Genomic DNA, 17761 nt, shown 5'->3' with positions numbered 1-17761 from the left:
AAGCAAGATAAGAGTATAGGTTCCTTTCTGTACTTAGAGGAAAAAGTATGTTTCATGGATGGAGCATGGTGAAGTGGTTAAGAACATGCACACCAGAGCTAGACTGTCCAGGTTTGAATCGTGTGGTGTTGGGCAAGCTGGTTAATCTCCCTGTATCTTAGTTTCCTTATCTACTGAAAGAGAATAGTGGTGTCTACTTCAGAGAGTTCCTATGAGGATTACATGAATTCTCTAGTGCTAATTAGCTGTAAAGCACTTTGAGACCACTGTCTGGGAGACAGGAAGTGTTACATAATAGCACGTAAAAAAAAAAAAAGTGGTAGGTGGACATCGCTATACGTGGGTAGGCAGTGCTATGGTGGATGAAGCTCACCTAACTGCTTTGGGAAAGGTGCTCCTGCTGAGTTGTGTGCAAATGAAGTCTTACTATGTGTACTAGGGGAGCTTGCTGTTTTAAAGAAGCATAGGAGAAATCTATTTGTCTGCTGCCTAAAATGAACATGAGAGAAACCATGTAGGAAGAAGAGGGGAGTCTAGGATGACTTGATGTTGTGACCAACGCCACTGCCAAGATAAACTGCCATCACGTTGGATGCAGAAGGCTTCTGGTAGAGCAGCTTTGGAGGGAGCGTCGCTATCCAGTCATGGATATGTGACCTTTGAGAGGCCTATTAAACGCTGTCGTGAAGGCAGTCGGTGGGCATCAGGTGAGAGGTCAGGGCTGGACACATTGATATAGGGGTCCTTGGCTGTAGATGAGAGTTAAATTCGTGAAGGGATTAAATTAGACCAAGAAGAGAAGGGGCTCTGGAGCTGAACCTGGGGGCATTCCAGCTCTAGTGGAAAAGTCAAGCCGGCTCTACTTTTCCAGTTTGCTTTCTTGGCTTGCTAGAGGGAAATGAAGTGTGGACCCATTTGATGCTGGCATTTGCTTTGGATAGTTTATCATTTGAGCTCTATAATGCTTGGACTTCTGAGTCAATAAACTAGGGTTAGATACCACTTGACCTCTTCCTACCTTTGTGCCCTTGGGCAAGCTACTTACCATCAGAGTCTCAGTTTCCTTATCTGGACATGGGAACTGGTAGTAAAAACTCCCATCTCGGGGGTTTGAGGGGTTCAGTGAGTGCAGCTGTATCAGTGCTATGAAGCTGTTAATCGTTTGATCATTGTAAAATTCTCACTGTTCGTGCCAGAGTGGTTGGAAGTAAGGAGCGGTAACAGCTCACACATTTTTAAAGCTCTTTGAGTTTCCCCTGAATTGCAAGCCACATTTTAATTTAACCCATACTGCTACTATTTTTTTTGTTCTTATTAAAAGTAAAAGAGGTCAAGAAGATACTACAATAAATTCCACACACATATGTCAGCCATTTATGCTTTCCCTGAAAGCATAACTGAAACACTGCATCCAGAAATCAAGTCTGGCCCGTGTATATGGCAGTTGGTACATGAATCCCAGATACACAAGCATTCAGAGGAAAGCGAAACACAGAAGAAAATGGATATCCTAGCAATGACAGTATTTCAACATCACATATGCTAACCTCATATGTGCTCTTTACCACTGTGAGGCAGGTGAGAAGGTTCTCACTTCTCTAGTAAACTAACTGATCCTCCCTTACGTTTTTTTTTTTTTTTAATTTTTAATGTTTATTTATTTTTGAGAGGAAGAGACAGAGCATAAGCTGGGGAGGGGCAGAGAGAAAGGGAGACACAGAATCCGAAGCAGGCTCCAGGCTCTGAGCTGTCAGCACAGAGCCCAACGGAGGACTCAAACCCACGAACCACAAGATCATGACCTGAGCCAAAGTCAGATGCTTAACCAACAGAGCCACCCAGGTTCCCCTCTCCCTTACTGTTTTAAATTCCAGTTTTACACTTGGTTGGAGAAAGTATTCGAGACACTTGATTTCTCTCAGCAAATAATATGATTCTGAATCTATTTTTTAAAAAGTCTCCCTCTCAAAGCTACATAAGAATCCAGAGGCAGGGGAAATCAAATTCTGAAGTCTTTTCTCTGGATTCTTTAATTAGCATGTCTGCTGTGTTTGCATTTGTGGTTTATATGCTTTGAACTTGTGGCTTTTCTGTTTTGCAAGAGTTACTGTCAGTGAGACATTCACCAAAAGAAATACAGCTATTAGTGGTGGCAGGACCAAATACATGTAACGGTGTGGTTGGTTTCTAAATCCCTGCTAGAATTTTTGAGAAAACCTCTCCAGATGGCGGTGGGTGGTGTGAGGGCTGAAAGAAAACATTCGAAATACCGAAGCAGAAAAAATAATAGGAAAGAGCTTCCAGTGATTAAATTTTTCTTTCTGGTCTTTCAGGTTGAGGAAGTGAAGAGAATAGGCATAAATGGTGGGAAATTTCCATCAACTTGGAAAACACAATAGAATAAATAATTCTTGGCCACGAGGTGAGAGCCCAGAGAGTCACAAGGTCAAAGGATCCTGTCCCATTTGTCTGTGGTGACAGCCCCCCTCCCCCCAAAAAGGAACGCCTCACCCTTGAACAATGCAAGTGTCCCTGGGAAGCTGAAAAGGTACATGCAAATGATGAAATAAATCACATCATTTCAGAAGTAAGTGGTGGTTATACTTTTCTATATTCCCAAATTTTCTTTAGTGAGAGTGTGTTCCTTTTATAATAAAAAATATATAAATAATACAAAAAATAGATGCAAAAGAGGGAAATTTACTAGGAGTGTGGAGATGGGTGAGTTGTCTTCATTTAAAGGTGCCGAATTCCTTGCATTTTATAACAGGATTATTTTGCCCTATAAGTCGTAACACTTCCTAACTTACCTGCTGTCTAAATTTACAATCTTCAAGAATGTACTGGGTGTCAGCCATACCTGTCACCCATCAAAACCCAAGACCCTGCTCTAGGAGAGCAGAGCCAGCGCTCAGGCAACAGATATTTATTTGACTCTCACACTGTGCCAAGCCCACCCAGTGTGGCTATATTCCTGGCCACTATCCCCAGCGGTTGGAGACCCCCTCTTGCCCCTGTCTCAGCAGACATGAACTAGGGATGTTTCTTGTTTACAGGGGGATGGCTGCATGAGAATAATGTCACAGTCAGCCTGGGGCCCTTGGAGCTGCTCCTCACGAGGCCCACTGTGGAGGCCTGAGTTTTTGCGTTCAGCTGTGTTGTTTTGGTTTCTGTGCCTGAGGTCTATTTTGTTGGGGGAAGGACAGGGATTCTTAGAAAAGGGAAGGAGATATCCTCTGCCTTACTGAAAACGGAAATAAGGAATTATCAGTTCAGGGTCAGTGGAAGCCACAGTGCCTGGCTTCCTTTTGCTGTGCTCTTCTGGAATGAGTTGGTTTTGTTTTGAACTTTCTGAAAGTGACATGAGCTAGATAAATTGTTCTAGGGTGGAGCTTTCAACAGGGAGTCCAGAGACCCCTAGGGGATTCATGGAGGGACTTTGGCAAAGGTGTCTGTGAAGCACCTGAAATTTTAAATATGTTGCATGTATGTGTATTTACTCGGAGATGAGGGTCTCTGGCTTAAATTGTACCTCAGATCCAGAGAGCCATACTAAAAAAAAAAAAAAAAAAAAAAAAGGCTAAGACCCAGTTCTAGGGGGAGATGTTCAAGTTTGAGTTACACATCTTGGCCTTGACTCTAACTAGAGAACTCTTCCTAATGGATGATGTGTTTGTAGTTGAAGTATTAGTGTAAATAGGCACATCTCAGGTGCACCCACAGAAGCCTGTGCTGCAAGAAAGGTGAGGAAGGTTTCACTACTTCAAGTGCTGGAAAGCTGGAAATCCAGAAATGCACAATCCCTGCAGTTCTAATGCTTCCTATTCTCCTCTTTCTGTTGTCCTTGAGCCCACACAGAGTTCCCTTAACTCTCTATTACCTGAAGAGTTAGCTTGTTGAAATGAACACTAATACCTCTTTTACCTGTTTTTCTCTGGGCTCTAAGCAAACCAGGTTGATTTTTCCTGCAATGGAAGGCTGGATTCGGTGCAGGCCTTCATGATGATGATGAGAGCAGACATGTACAGTGAGTGAACTGCCACGTGGCTGTTTATCCAGTGCCCCACACATGAGTGTTGACCTTCCCACCCTTGCTTCTTGTTTCTCCTCACATTGCACATTTTCTCTAGGTGACCTCCAAACCCTTGGCTGCCAATACCTTTTAATCTGTAAAATCAATACCTCTCTTCTTCTGACTTCTTGACCTGTTTAATAGGCCCTAAGACGTCTCTGTGGTTGTCCGACAGGTGCATCAAACTCACTGGGTTTAAAACTGAACTCATCATATCCCTACCACCCCTCAATCATTCTTCCCTATGAAGTCCTTCTGAAGGCCGGTGAATGGCCAGAAACCTATCCAGTCTTCCAAAGATCTTTTTCATCCGCCGACCACATCACTGCCTCCCTCAATCTAAATGAGCTTCAAATAGACTTTATCCCCATGTCTTGATGATCTTTCATTTTAAATGGCTCATAAAAACATCCCTCCTGTTTATCCTTCATCTTGCAATGCCTGATCACTATAATTACTAGGTGATCTTCCCACCCTCCAGTCCATCTTCCTCATTGCTTCCAGAATGATTTTCCTAAAATATGATTGAATCGTATTATTTCTTCATTTAAAATCGTTTAATTGATCTCCACTGCCCTCCAAAACCCAACCTTGGCATGGCTTACAAGACCCTTCTGACTCCTCATCTTTCCAACCTCTTCTCTTCTCTTCTCTTCTCTTCTCTTCTCTTCTCTTCTCTTCTCTTCTCTTCTCTTCTCTCTTCTCTCTTCTCTCTTCTCTCTTCTCAATTCTCTCTACTCTCTTCTCTCTTCTCTGAGCTGCTTGTAGTTCAGAAAGCACAACATGCTTTCATTCATCTCCTACACTTTGTATGAATGTATCACATTTTATTATAGCTGTTTTTAAGTGGGGGAACTTATAAAAAAAAACTGTCACACTTCAAGGTTCTAAGTCATGTACAGAACAGTCTAGCTTTGCATCACCCCCATCCTTGTCTCCTGCCCATTCCTAATACCACCCCTAAATCTCAGGTCATCCTTGAACTTGAACCTCTTTTCTTAGCCTCATCTTCACCTCACGCCATGCCTTACTTGTATCTCCAGATCCTACCCCATCACTGATTCATACGTACTCCAGGGGTTGAGGTCAGTGATGAGTGATGTTCAAGAATGGGTTAGGTAGGCAGGAGGTCTGGGGATGATGTGAGAGACAGGGATGTCTATTGCACATACTTTTTGGTACCAAACTGGTTTTGCGTGTTAACACAACTGTTTAAACATGGCTAAGTAAAATGGCACCCTCTAATTAAGTTGCATTGTCCTGTTTTATTCTTATAGATGCTATGCTGCCAGCTTGGAATTTCCCTTTTCCCTGCCCCCAACTAATTTCTGTTCATCTTTCAAGCCCCTTCCCAGGTATCACCTTCCCTCAGTTATTCTTTACTGACCCCAAGATTGGACTGGGTGCCACTCCTCTGTGTGGTAATGGCACTGTTGGGTTCACTGTATTGTGATTGTCTGTTTATTTGCCTGTCTCCTTCTCTCTCTCTTAGTCTTCTCTCTATCTCTAGAATTTCACTAGGACATGCCTAGCAATAGGAGATGCTGTAGAAATGCTTACTGAATGACTGTAGAATGGATGATGTCCTGTGACAGAATTCTAAGAACCTGCAGAAGATCAAGGAGCACAAATAACCCACAGTCCAAGGAGACTTATTAGATCATCTCTTCCACTTTCTGTGAATGTGAAATTGCACACCAGTACTGGTTCGTCTCTAGGTTTAACCTTCCTCTGTTGGCTGCCCCGTACACACCATCTGAAATCCTCTTAGCCCCACTTTCTTCTCAGTTGCCTTGGTGACCAGCTCTGCTGGACTGTACCATTCTACCATCCAACGCCATGTTGGGCTTACTCCCACCACTTCTGGACTCAGATGAAGCACCACCCTGTAGGTATGGGATCTAGCTTCCTCATTTGCTGCTGAAGGAGCAAGACAATACACCCCAAAAGTGTGGGGGATGTTGGGTCACCATGGAATGAACTTTGGCCCAGTGGGGAATAAGAGAGAGTCAGGTGATGGCAGACATTTTCCCTCTCAGAGTATCGCTCCATTTGATGGAAATTTTTGGGAGGCTGTAATCTCTACCAGCCTCTTTGGGGGTGTCCCATATGACCGAGTGAGAAGTTTTGTTTATTGTGAAGCCATGATTGGTCCTGCCCCATTTGTTATTTGATTTTGCTGTCTCACTTCTTTTTCTAAACTCAAGCTTCCTGGGATTGTTAAAATGGCCTAGAAGTTTGGTCTCAGGCTCTCATTTCTAAGCAACACAGCCTAAGACACATTCACACTTACCACTCTTTCCCTAGAGAAATGGGGGTCAGTGAAGGTAGAAGAAGAGGGAGGAACACTACAGATCAGGTGGTCTCTAGGGAATGGATCTGACAGGGCATGACTGGGAGTCTGAACCTTCAATCCTCCATCCCCTGTTCTCTTTCTGTAACACTGGCTGCCCTCATTTGGAGGAACTGGGAAGATGGGTCTATCAGTAGTAAAAGATCCATCATTTGTAACCTGTGGATCTGGTCCCTGTGTAGGCTAGCCATCTGTTCCATGGTTTCCTATTTTTAAAAATATTTCTAATTAAAAAAAAAAACACATCAGACATCTATCTTTGAATGTCAGCAATACAGCTGTGAAAATTGATCCCGTGAGGATGTGTGATACATTATGGGTTTAAAGCTTACCTTCACCACTTCCAATGTGTGTAGCTTTGAGAAAGTTAGCTGATCCAAGCTTTAGTTTCCTCATCTGGAAATAGGCATTAACAATAACATTCCCCTAGAGTGGTTGTAGAGATCAGGTAGGACGATGCCTGTAAGACCCTTAGCACAGTGCCTTACAGAGTAAGCTGTCAGAAGGTAGTTGCTATAGTTGTTATCCTGTCTTCACAGTACAATTTGAGAATGAGAGAGGGTTAATCTCTGGATAGGAAACAAATGTAAGGTGATATATATAAATTTTTTTTAGCCCTTAAACGTTTTATTGGGTTTTCGGGAGGGGCTTTTTTGGTAAACCTCAGGCCAGTTTTATACTTGTTGAAACAGGTGGGAAGGCATGCTAAAACCCTTGCATGGAAGCAGCGGTTACCTGCTAGGTATTTTATTTTGTGCAACGTGTGAGAATCACATACGGTTTGAGACTAGTTAAATATGTTTCCTGTCTTTTAAGTATTTTCAAGGTTGCAAATAAGTTTATACTAATCCCAAATTAATACATTTGTGGAAACAAAAGCGGAAAGGTTTTGCAACTTTGCTGTGGTCATTCAAAGAATTTGTGGCAGGGAAGATCCCAGGAAATCTCTTGCTCCTTATCTGAGGTGAGTTTCAATTCATGCCAGGTAAAAAAGAAAAGTACTTCCTCCATAGAAGTTTGTAATGGGGATTAACAGAGTGTACACTGTTAAAAAAAAAAAAAAAAGTAATTTTTTGCCTTCCTTTACAAAGTTGTATTAAGAGTCATTAAACTTTAAACTGTAATTATGGTATATTATTAACTCCTTACAATAGGCCTTCTAGTCCAGCTCTTTACTCTGTTCCACAAACACTTGCTGCTTTCCTTCTGTGTAGCTGGCCCTGAGCATTGGGAATACAGTGAGAAAGGGCACAGACCATCCTTCAAGGAGCTGTCACTGCAGTGAACCTTCTGAAGGGTCAGACAGTGACTGTCCAAGCGCCTGTAATGTCTCTCTACAACATTTGACACTAGAGAAACCCACCTTCTTAAGACTTTTCTTTCTCTCATGACCCCAGTGGCCTGTGGTTCTTCTCTTCTCTCACATTTGGCTCTGTCACTTTGGGCGCCCACTTTTTTCCTTCTCACCTCCCCATTTTCCTATATATAAAGACATGCTGCAGGACTCAGCCATCTTCTTTTCTCTTCTTCTTCCTCGGTTGTAACCTGTTCCTTTCCTTGGCTTCATGTATCCTCTTTTTTGGGTTGTGTGTATGTGTGTCTCTTATCTAACTTTCTACCCCTTACTTCTCTAGGCCCCAGACCTCCATTTTCTATATCCACCCTTTTGTTTCACAATCCTCGAATCTCAGCATACCCCCAATTAAAATTCTCTGCCCACCTCCACTGCCAATTAATCCCACCCTCCTCCTTTCCTTAGAATACTTAGCAGGCCCTTCTCTGCCCTCTGTTCAGCTGTCATCCTCCTGATCACCCAGGTGGGATTGTATTTCCTATCACTGTGGTTTCTTTTGTTCTGTTGAACGAAGAATAATCACAGGGATCCCTATGGCTATAGACATTTACTTCCATCTTCTTTCCCAGTCAGGGTTTTCTCCCAAACATTTATCATCTCCCTGCTGTTTCTTAAGCGTGGGTGAGTGGTGAATGAGTACAGGCTGCTGGATTGCACAGCTCTGGGAAGGCATTGGGGCAGCATCCCCTTAGGCACCGTTCCCTTCACATCGTGTGTACATGAATGGTGCCTCCCAGAGTTGTGCAGCACAGTGTTGTGGGGGTGTTAGGGTGCCAGGGGATGGAGTGCTGGTGAGGGCTTCTGGGGGGAAGGGATGCTGAAGACTACAGTGGCCGGGACAGAGTTAAGGGGGACTGGCAGTGCAGCCCAGGAGGAAAGTCCTATTTCTGTGAAAGAGGGAAATATGGGGAAATAGTTTTTCTCTTTGCCCTCTAGCTCTGTGAGAATAAAGCTCTGTGTTTTTCTAGACAAATCTGCACTGAGCTAACCTCATTTAGAGCCACCCACCAAGCTTGAGATCTGTGGCCAGGAGCTTGATTTTCCTCTAATTTTTGTCATTCTTGATACAGGGAGCATTGGCAGGAGTTTCTAAAATGAAGGTCCCACATTGCTGCCACTGTACTGATAGATTGGGATAATCCCAGATACTCTTGTCACAACTGGACCCTTTTAGATATGGTTTCCATGTGGCCCAAAGGGGTTGGTGGCAGTGCTGGTTGTGCTACTGCCCCGTTTACCGAAGCAGCCCAGATGATTTGGACACACCAACAGTGGGAGGAGCTATGTGGCAGCGGTGGCCAAGGGGCAGGACCCTTGGAGCACCTGCCCAGGCCAGTTGCTGTCTTCAGCCACACGGGTTGTGCCACGCACCCTCCACGGACATTGCTCACGGAGAAGATCTGCAAATGGAGTCCCAGAGTTGTCCTGTGTAATGTCCCTGCGAGGCATTTCCAGGCCAACTAATAATACCTCCCATCCTGCTGGCCGGGCCATTTCCTGCATCATGCTGAAGCTCACACCACTACTTCCTTTTTTCCCCAAATTTCTAAGGTCTCTCCTTTCCTTCCACTTTCACTTCCTGAATGCCATGACCACAGGAATGAAATCAGCAAGTTGTTGCCTGGTCTCCTTGCCAGGCTAACTCCTACTCATCCTTAGAAATAGTAATATAGTAAACTACTCTTTATTCAGTGTGCTGAAAATCGTACATGCAGCATCTCTTTCTATCCCTATAGGACTCTCTGAAACTGTTAGGTAAAATTCAGGTTTGGAGAGTTTGAGATATTCCCATAATTACAGTTAACAGTGACGGGCTTGGCCTGCATGACTGCACACAGAGCTTGTGCTCTGAATCCGTGTGTAATTCAGCTTCCTAAGACCCAAGATAGGCCTCTTCTAGGAAGCCTGCCTGAGCTCCTCCACCCCTGTGACCTTTGGTCATCCTCCATAGTTACCCATGCTGTCATTCAAGTTCAGTGCCTCTTAGAGGTAGTAGAGAGAGACCTATGTTCCTTCCTTTTTCTGAGGTTCCCAATACATTAAAGATTGAAAGAGTTCCAAGACAGGGTTAGAAAAATATTATGACCTTTCTTGTATATTTGCATTTAACCAAATTAAAACCTTTAATGCATATTCTTACACAGAAAAACACAGAAACCCATACAGAAACACAAAAAATATAATTTTGCTACACGCAAGATAACTATAGGAGTTATAAATGATATTCGTTGAACTCTCTAGGCAGAGTGGTTTGGTAATGGGGCATGAACTGAAGGTTGTAGGAGGCACCTCTTTCAATCCTTTCGGTGTATTCCTGTGACTAAATGTGTGCTTCCATTTTTTTTTAATGTTCATTTATTTTTGAGAGAGAGAGACAAGTGGAGGAGGGGCTGGGGGGCGCGGGTTGTGGACAGACAGAGGATCCAAAGTGGGCTCTGTGCTGACAGCAGTGAGAATGATGTGGAGCTTGGTTTCATGAGCCATGAGATCGTGACCAGAGCCCAAGTTGGATGCCCAGCCAACTGAGCCACCCAGGTGCCCCTGTATCCATTTTTAATAATATTAAAGTCCTTCATGAGTATGAGGCGGTTGGCTAATTATAGCCTTTCTGGATTCTGTCATCTATTTCTCTATCCCTAAAACTAGCACAGTCAGGACTTGGCACATCATAGGCTCTCAGTGCTTGTTGGTTGGCAGAATGAATGAGTCAATGATTGTTAGAGAACAGTCTCAGAACTTAGAACGATTTTGGTTAGAATCCCAGCACTACCATTTACTAGTGTTCTGACATGAAGAAGTTACTTAATCTCTCTGTTCTCAGCTTTTGTCATCTCTAAAATGGTGATATCACTAATAGTACCTACCTTAGAATGTTGGTTGGAGGAACAAAGGGGATAATGTGCCTCATCTATGGGATGACAGAAGTGAGCTTGTACATGAAGGGTGCTTGGGTATAGACTGGGAGAGGTAGGAGATAGGTCTGTGGGCATCATTGTTGATAAAGGAAGAGCCACTCCAGCTGCTGCCCTTCCCTGAGCCTGTGCCTCCCCAACCAGCCGTGTGGAAGAATGATTGGTGGCTCCAGGAGAGTTGCCAAAGCACCTGACTTTGTTTTCAGGGTGCTGTTTCCTCATTCTGCTGCTTGATTGATAACGATGTGCAGACCTTACTTTTGGAATAACGCTGCAATCTACTGACTACTCTCACCCACTTTGTTTCACTTAAGAATTATTCAGAGTTGTAAAATTGCCTGTGGTTTCAGGAAATTCCTACCTTTGTTATAACATGCCTGGTACCTGCCCCTCTCCTGCTGACAGAGTTAGCACTGAAGATATTTGGATTTACTGAGTTCTTTAGAAGCATTTTCAAGTTTTTTTTCTCCAAGACTGGGATTCAAAGCATTTCATGGAGAAAGCCCCACTTCAAACTCTTTTTCTATTTCCACATGGTCGGGTATAGAATGGCCTGGTTGGTTTAGGACCTCTGTCTCCCACATGCCCATGTATTGAAGAGCAGAGTATGGCAGCACCCCCTAACTTGGGCTCCCTCCTCTTTTCTTTCCAGTTGGAGTCACTGGGCCCTGGGACTTGAGTCTTGTGGTGTACCTCCACACTGGCCATGCATATAAGAACTTTAGCCACCCTTCCTACAGTCTCTCTCTAGTAGACTTGATCCATTCTGTGTAGTGATAACTTTTCAATGTATATCTCCAGCACTGAGCTCCAGACTCGCATGTTCAAGTTCACAGTTGATATGTCTCTTGGATGTCTAATAAGCATCCCAAATGCATCATGTTTAAAAAGAAATATTTACTTTACCCCGAAATTCTCTTTCCCTCAACTCAGTCAATGGCAGTGCCCTCCACCCAGTCCTCGACCATAATCCAGGAGTTAACTGTTCCATCCTTCCTCTCCCTATGTATGACATCCATCAGAAAGTTTTATAGATCCTACCTCCACCATCTATCTCAGATATGCTTCATTCTGTCCATCTTCATTGCTCCCATCTTGATTCTGGCCACTATATATTTTTTTTCTTGATAAAAGAAATCACTTTAATTTTTCAATGACAGTGTACTAAGTGATGTTAGTTTTGTGATTGTCTTTATTACCCTATACATTTATAATCAGTAAGAGAGTTCTTAATGTTTTGACAAAAGGTTTTAAAGACCACAAAACAGTCAAATTTTTCTCTTTGATTATGAAAATTGCTTTGCGTAGTTTCAGCTTACATGGTCATTTTTTATGAAAAATTTTATTTTAAAAATTGTGTTGAAATACATATGAAATTTGCCATCTTAATGATGGTTCAGTGGGATTAAGTACATTCACGTTGTTGGGCAACCATCCCTACCATCTGTTTCCATAACTGTTTTCATCTTTGAGAACTGAAATTCTGTACTTTTTAAATACTAACTCCCCAGCCATTTCAGCCACTGGTTACCATCGTTCTACTTTCTGTTTCTGTGAATGTGACCACTTCAGGGACATTATGTGGAATCAAATGGCATTTGTCCTTTTGTGACAGGCTTATTTCCCTTAGTGTGTGTCCTCAATGTTCATCCATGTTGTATGTAGCAGAATTTCCTTCCCCCCACTTTTTTTGATGTTTATATATTTATTTATTTTATTTATTTATTTATTTTTTTTAAAGATTTTTTTTTTCAACGTTTATTTATTTTTGGGACAGAGAGAGACAGAGCATGAACGGGGTAGGGGCAGAGAGAGAGGGAGACACAGAATCGGAAACAGGCTCCAGGCTCTGAGCCATCAGCCCAGAGCCCGACGCGGGGCTCGAACTCACAGACCGCGAGATCGTGACCTGGCTGAAGTCGGTCGCTTAACCGACTGCGCCACCCAGGCGCCCCGATGTTTATTTATTTTTAAGAGAGAGTGTGAGCAGGGGAGAGGCAGAGAGAGGTGGGAGACAGAGGATCCAAAGTGGGCTCTGTGCTGACAGCAGTAAGCCTGATGTGAAGCTTGAACTCATGAACTGTGAGATCATGACCTGAGCCAAAGTTGGACACTCAACCGACTGAGCCACCCAGGCGCCCCAGAATTTCCTTCCTTTTGAAGGCTAAATAATATTCTGTCTTATGTAGATACCACATTTTGTTTATCCATTCTTCCATGGAAGGACACTTGAGTTGTTTCAGGCTGCCATCATCTTTCATCTCAGCTATGTGACAGCCTCTTAATTGTTCTCTCCACTTCCACTATTAACCCTCCCAATCTGTTCTCCACTCAGCTTCTGAAAAGGCAAATTAAATTTTATGGTTCTTTAAATCCTTCGTTGACTTCTCATTGTACTTAGAATAAAATCTAAATATCTACATTTGGCTGATAAGACCCATATTCCTAAAAAGGAAACACCTTTATAACCATATCTTAGGCTTCTGTCCTCCTGGCTCATTCTACTGTCAGTTTTTTTCTTTTTTGTTTCTATCTCAGACTCTGCCTTTGGTTCCCTCCACCTTGAATGCTTTGTACTTCTTGCTGGTCATAGTTGGCTTCTTCTTACCCTTGAAGTAGTAATTAAATGTCAGCTTTTCAGAGAGATCTATCACCCTAATAATTAAGATCCCTTGTTATTCCTGGTCTTAACCTTGTATTGATTTGCAGATATTGTACATGTTTACAGTTGATTTGTTTCATCCTTGTTTTCCCCTCTTGGATGTAAGCCCCTTGAAGGCAGGGTCTATATTTATCTTGGTCTATATTTATCTTGATTACTTTTGTATCCTGAACATCTAGCAGATGTTTGCTAACAATTTGGTGGATGAATTAGTAAATATCCTATTTTTTAAAAAAAGTTTGAGAGGAGATTCCACAATCTGTTCTACTTCTCCTTTCCTTCCTTTTTGCTCACTCTCCCCTTGGCCGACTTTTAATACATTCCAAAATGTTGACATCCCTATTGTTAGGAAGAGGCAATGGTATGATATCATCATTACTGCACCAGTAAACTGGTTGAATGTTCATTAGCCTCGTGATGTTCAAAGGAAAGATAAAATTGTAATTTAACTTTTTGTTTTAAAAACAATCACCCTTCCAGCCTTGCCCCATGTCTCTGGAAAGGCAGGCTAATTTTGCAGTAGTCTAAGTAAGCAAGGCAGAAAAAGACAAACTTTTTGGAGAGAGATCCTATGTAATATGTTCCAAAATGCTACATGTATAATTTTGTGTTCTTTTGCTATTTTGTATTATTTTTTTAATTTGTTTCCTACTACTCCTAGTAGTTGATATCAGTTGAGGTCCAGTCCCTTATCCACACTGGGAGGTTATGTTAGAAAGTCTTTGTTCCTCAAGATTTTGAACTCTCAAATTTTCCTCCCATTTCTAAACTATGATGCTAGCACAGGATGGTTGGGTTCTCTATCCAGAGTAATTTCAACAGGGTTGAAATTAAGGATTGGCCCACTGTGTGCTCACTTGGAACTCAGAGACTTCTCCAAACTTATGCTTGTTGTTGGCAGGATTCAGTTCCTTGTGGTTTTAGGATTGTAGTCCCCCTGTGGTCATCTCCATCTGAGCAATGGAGAACCTTCCTCTCCTGCTTTGAACTTCTCTGAACTACCTCTTTTGCTACCAGCCAGAGAAAACTCTCTGATTTTAGTCACCCTATCTTAATGGCAACTGGCTATTATCTGAAAATCTCTTTTACCATTCAATATGACATAATTATGGAAGTTGCACCAGGACATGAAGATCATAGGGATCATCTTAGAATTCTGATTGCCACAGTTAACCTAGAATTGCATTCATCTGCCTGTATCAGAAAAACTGATCATAATAGTTTAAACAAAAACATTTTTTTTCATCTAACAATAAATAGAGTTAAATGATTATTGATACAGGATCAGTGGCTCAGTGACATCAAGGCCAATGACTGTGATTCGCTTGCCTTTTCATTTGTGGTTGCAGTGTGATTATCACAATGCAGCCATCATGACCATATTCAAGACAGGAAAAAAGAGAAAAGGAAAGGATCAGGCCTGCATGAGCATTATCCGTGTCCTTCATTGAGACATGCAATACAAAGCAAGACAAAGCAAAGACAGAAACCACTTCTCAGAGCTTTAGATCTCACCATACCTTCATCTATGTCTCATTTGCCAGAACTTGGTCAGGTGGCCACCCCTAGGTGCAAGGGAGGCTGGGAGCAGGAATAGAAATTTTTGTGATTGGCTTATTAACCAGTAACAGTCCATCCCCTGGTGCTGGATGAGGAGAAGAAATGAATGTTGGGGATTCAGCCAACATACCTGTTATACCTATTTTCTGAAAAGCACAGTGTGGTGGAGGAGAGAGTATAGAAGTTAGAGTCAGAAGACTTGTGATCCTGACCCAACTCTGTCGTGGTTCTCTGCGTGACCTTAGCCTAGTCAAGCAACCTCCCTGAGCCAGTTCACATATCTATCAAATGAGAGAAATATTTGCTTTACTTATCTCAGGGTTATTGTAAAAATGAATTGAAATAATTAATGAAGTTATTTGCATCCTGGAAATACATACTAATTACAATTTTTGGTCAGTATTAAGAGTACATTTCATTGATGCAAAGAAATGTGTGTATATATATGTATGTGTCTATATATATACACATATAAGTATTCATATTTAAAAATATTTTATAATCTCTAAAATGAGATGCATTTTATAATCCATGGGGCCTTAGTTTCAATGAAACATGATAATAATATTTTGCTTAGCTTCTTGGAAAGTCTTAGGGTTACGCCTAGGAAATATGGCCACCATTGGGATCCATAGGACTCCTATAGACACCTAGGCAACGGACATCAACGCCTTATGATGGAACATCTAAAGTGATAGATTCATGGCTCTAAAATGTAGATGGAAAGAAATTATCCACACCAACGTCCTACTTTCATACAGGCAAAATAGTAGTATTCCTATTCCAAATATGAAACTAAAGTGAGCAAGATGAGTTTACCAAGATGGAGGAAACTAGATCCTTCTAAGAGTTGGAGGTACTAGAAAGTGTTCTGCAAACTTTAAGGGGTGACCTGTCAGGGTTATTCATTACACTCTGTATGTAACACACTGTTCAAGCACCTGGGGATGTCCTTCAGGGTCACTGCCTCAGGAATGCACCAAAGATCAGAGATAACCTGTTTTTCAGGCCAAGTGTGACTTAGATCCTTGACTCTGAATGTGGAGTCATAGAGTTCTTTAATAACACAGCTATCAGGATTGTTTATTTTGAAGAAAAATCACACAATAGAATATTTGTAATTATAACATTGGGATATACATATATGCATGCATGTAAATATATACGTGTTTGTGTACGTGTATGTGTATACACACACATATAATGTGACTTTCGAGAGGACAAAAACAGATATCTAGAGATAGGGAATTATGATGTATGTGATTGAAAGAAAAATAGTGGAGAATCATCGATACATACTGACATTAGTTGAAATATGACATATATTCCTTTTGGAGTTCTTATGTATGTTTGACTTGAGGCTGGGGTATTCATTTTATTCACCAATTTCCAGTGGAAGAGGAGTGATCACTCTTTTTAAAAAATTTTATTTATTTATTTTTATTTTTAAAAATGTATTTATTTTGAGAGAGCAAGTGAGGGAGGGGCAGAGTGAGAGAAAGAGAGACAGAGAGACAGAGACAGAGAGAGAGAGAGAGAGAGAGAGAGAGAGAGAGAGGGAATCCCAAGCAGACTCCTTGCTGACAATGTGGAGCCTGATGCGGTGCTTGAACTCACAAACTGTGAGATCATGACCTGAGCCAAAACCAAGAGATGGACAACTAACCATCTTAGCCACCCAGATGCCCCATTTTAAAAAAATTTTTAAAGAATATTATATTTAAATGAAAGAACGAAAGAAAAAAAATGGTGAAAAGATAAGAGCATATAACCAAAGCCCCTTACCTTTTCCCTTGGGGAACATCAAAGCACCTGTTAATTAAAGGACGTGTGTGTGGGGCGCTTGGGTGGCGCAGTCGGTTAAGCATCCGACTTCAGCCAGGTCATGATCTTGCGGTCCATGAGTTCGAGCCCCGCGTCGGGCTCTGGGCTGATGGCTCAGAGCCTGGAGCCTGTTTCCGATTCTGTGTCTCCCTCTCTCTCTGCCCCTCCCCTGTTCATGCTCTGTCTCTCTCTGTCCCAAAAATAAATAAACGTTGAAAAAATAAATAAATAAATAAAGGGCGTGTGTGTATGTGTGTGTTGTCCAGTGTTCAGATTCTGTTAAAATGAACTCTGTTCTCTCCTAAAGGAAAAGACTTTAGAAGAAGGAAGAAAAGCAGTGTTCCAAGTCCTGAATCTGATATAGGTCTTTGCCATAGGGTAATTGTGCCTTCTGGGCTTCTGTTTATTTTAAGAAGTTATGAAACAAGTGGCAGGGTTGCTTTAACTTTGTGATTAAATCGTTGTGGTTTCTTTAGCCCACTGTGACAGAGGTCTTGGAGTATAAAACCATGCTTGGTATTATTTTGTATTCTACATTGCAAATGCTGAGTTCATAGTAGACGTTCAGTACGTTGGTTGAATGTCTTGCTTTGGAAGAAAGCTTTACAGAAATACATATAATCTATGCAGTCTTAGTTTTTTTTTCATCCTTTCTTTCTTCCCAGTTTTCTTTTTGACCTTTAGATGCTTGTCTTTGATCAGAAAAAAGCTGAGGCCTGCTTTGGGGTTTGGAATGGGCACTAGGATCTAGTTTGAGATGTTTCTGCATAAGCCCCAGACAGATGGCTGGATAGCATTGCCAGTAGCCTCAAAACCCAACAAGTGGGTGCAAAGATTTCCAAAGTAGCCATCTTGTTGAATATATATGGCAGAGAGATACAAGAGGGAGATGGTTAAATTCTCAGATTTAAATTACCTTTTTGGATCACTAACCGAATAAGAATTATGTTACAGTAGTATAAACCATGGCTCCTCTAACAAAATAAAAACATTTTCTCAGCTCTGAAGGGATGGAATTAATCCA

At 41.9% G+C, this 17761-nt stretch overlaps 1 protein-coding gene across 6 annotated transcripts in view; it reads left to right on the top strand.

The window, feature by feature from the left end:
* STON2 (stonin 2) overlaps positions 1-17761 on the top strand; it is a 144318-nt gene that overhangs the window by 8155 nt on the left and 118402 nt on the right. For 3 of the 6 annotated variants that reach the window (XM_023255907.2, XM_045060331.1, XM_045060335.1), the window contains exon 2: positions 2334-2587. The exons of 1 other annotated variant lie outside the window; for it this stretch is intronic. The gene's annotated coding sequence lies outside the window, so the exon portion shown is untranslated. The remainder of the gene's footprint in view (positions 1-2333; positions 2588-17761) is intronic. 2 more of the 6 variants (XM_045060334.1, XM_045060333.1) reach the window with 2 other exon arrangements.

This window comes from Felis catus, chromosome B3 (assembly GCF_018350175.1).
Source record: "Felis catus isolate Fca126 chromosome B3, F.catus_Fca126_mat1.0, whole genome shotgun sequence".
NCBI classification, from domain to species: domain Eukaryota; kingdom Metazoa; phylum Chordata; class Mammalia; order Carnivora; family Felidae; genus Felis; species Felis catus.
Note: the sequence above shows the minus strand (reverse complement) of the source record. Positions and strands in the feature narration are given on the sequence as shown.